The following is a 1,805-nucleotide window of genomic DNA, read 5'->3' as shown; positions in this document are numbered from 1 at the left end:
ACGAGGGTGTCGAATGCGGCAACATTGATGCCTTCAGGTAGCATGTGTGGGTTTATTGACCAGTTGCCTTCACCCAAAAAGATCACGTTCTCGTGACGCCTGCGGCAAGAAGGACGTTCCACGTCCACCGCCAAGGTATGTGAGTGATGGCGCTCGCTAACACTCCCAGGGTTCTAGTAGGACACATAAATACCCAAGAAAGTGGATGGGGAAACAGCGCCGCGGTAGCTCAATTGGTAGAGCATCGCACGTGAAATGCGAAGGTTGTGGGTTCGGTTCCCACCTGCGGCAAGTTGTTTTTTCATCCACTTTAATTTCCATTATTTATCGTTTCTTTATTTCATTTATTACACAAGTTATTTCCCCTATGTTGTCCTTGTTGTCAGTGTTTGTTGGCTTCTCATGATATGACTAATAAAAATCGACACCCACGGTTAACCCCCTCTCTTGCCATATATATCAGTGATTTAACTTACTGAGCAAGAGATCATGATTTATAGAATCAAAAGCTTTTGAGAAGGCGACAAAGGAGCACAGGTTGCTCAAAATTGTTAATATTTTTTTTTCTAGAAGCAAAGCATGCTGTGCTAAAATATTATAGCGGAAGGCCTGCTGATGTTCAGTTATAAAGTGGGCTTCAAGAGAAAGCAAAATATAATCCTTTCCAAACCTTTCGAAGATATGGGTAGAATAGACACAAGTCTATAATTAGTACAGTTTTGTCTACTTTTTTTTTAAACACTGCAACTACTTTCACTACCTGTATTCTATACGTAAACGTGCCGATATGTAAATATTGGTTAGTACTGGAGCGATTGTGTCTATTACGCATTTCATAGGCATGGTTTTAATTTTATCAGCACTAAAATTATTTCTGAATTAGCAGAGGGACGCAGAAAAATTGAAATCGCACAGTTCGTTACAATCACACGGCATGCGTCGTGATTCACATTAGGTTTAGGTAGAATAATAAAAGCATTATTTAAACGCTCGGCCAACTCCTCGTCTGGAATGTCTATTCCATCAGAAATTATACGTAACCCTGCCGCTGGATGGGCACTCTATTCAGCAAATAGACATATCTTATTGCTATCATGGCTGAACAATGCCATTCCTTTATAAAACTCAGGATTTATTGAATAATCATCTTTTTTCGTTTATTTTTAAACCATGCAATCGTAGAATGAATTTTAGGGCTTTACATGCCGATATCACGATTTCATTATGAAGCACGTCGCAGTGGGCTGCTCCAGACTAATGTTAACAACCAGGGGAACATTAACGTGTCCCGAATGCAAGGCGCACGGGGGTTTTTACATTTTGCTCACATCGAAATGCGGCCTCCGCGGCTGTGATTTGATCCCGCGAGCTCGTGGTACACGAAATTCAATGGTTACCCAGGGTATAATTATCCCCGATGAAGCGGATACCTTTAACACAGCAAGGAAGAGGTTTATCATAATAGGGATTGAATGTTTCCAGAAAAGCGTTGCGAGGGCCATCAGCACATCTAGCAGCCATAATGCTATTTATGTATTATGAATATCTTCAAGGTCCGAAGGTACTGTGACTACCACGTGACCTAGACCACGTGACGTATGTCATTGCGTAAACGTACACGACGGTCTACCGCAATAATTTGCGAGAAGCAAACTCGTTCTAGTAGACTTCTGGCATTCCGTTTAATAATGATGAACACAGCATGTGATCATTCGAGCTGTATGAAATAGTAGCGCATTTAACGCTATTTGATCCGTAGATAGTGAAATAAATGACTCGTCATGCGGGCCCTGTGAACGTGGATG

At 41.5% G+C, this 1,805-nt stretch overlaps 1 non-coding gene across 1 annotated transcript; it reads left to right on the top strand.

The window, feature by feature from the left end:
• The first annotated feature begins 218 nt into the window (after nt 1-218).
• TRNAS-UGA (transfer RNA serine (anticodon UGA)) lies at nt 219-291 on the top strand. The gene has a single exon. It is a non-coding gene; the product is annotated as a tRNA-Ser (tRNA).
• The last annotated feature ends 1,514 nt before the right edge of the window (nt 292-1,805 follow it).

This window comes from Dermacentor andersoni, chromosome 10 (genome assembly GCF_023375885.2).
Source record: "Dermacentor andersoni chromosome 10, qqDerAnde1_hic_scaffold, whole genome shotgun sequence".
NCBI classification, from domain to species: Eukaryota; Metazoa; Arthropoda; class Arachnida; order Ixodida; family Ixodidae; genus Dermacentor; species Dermacentor andersoni.
Note: the sequence above shows the minus strand (reverse complement) of the source record. Positions and strands in the feature narration are given on the sequence as shown.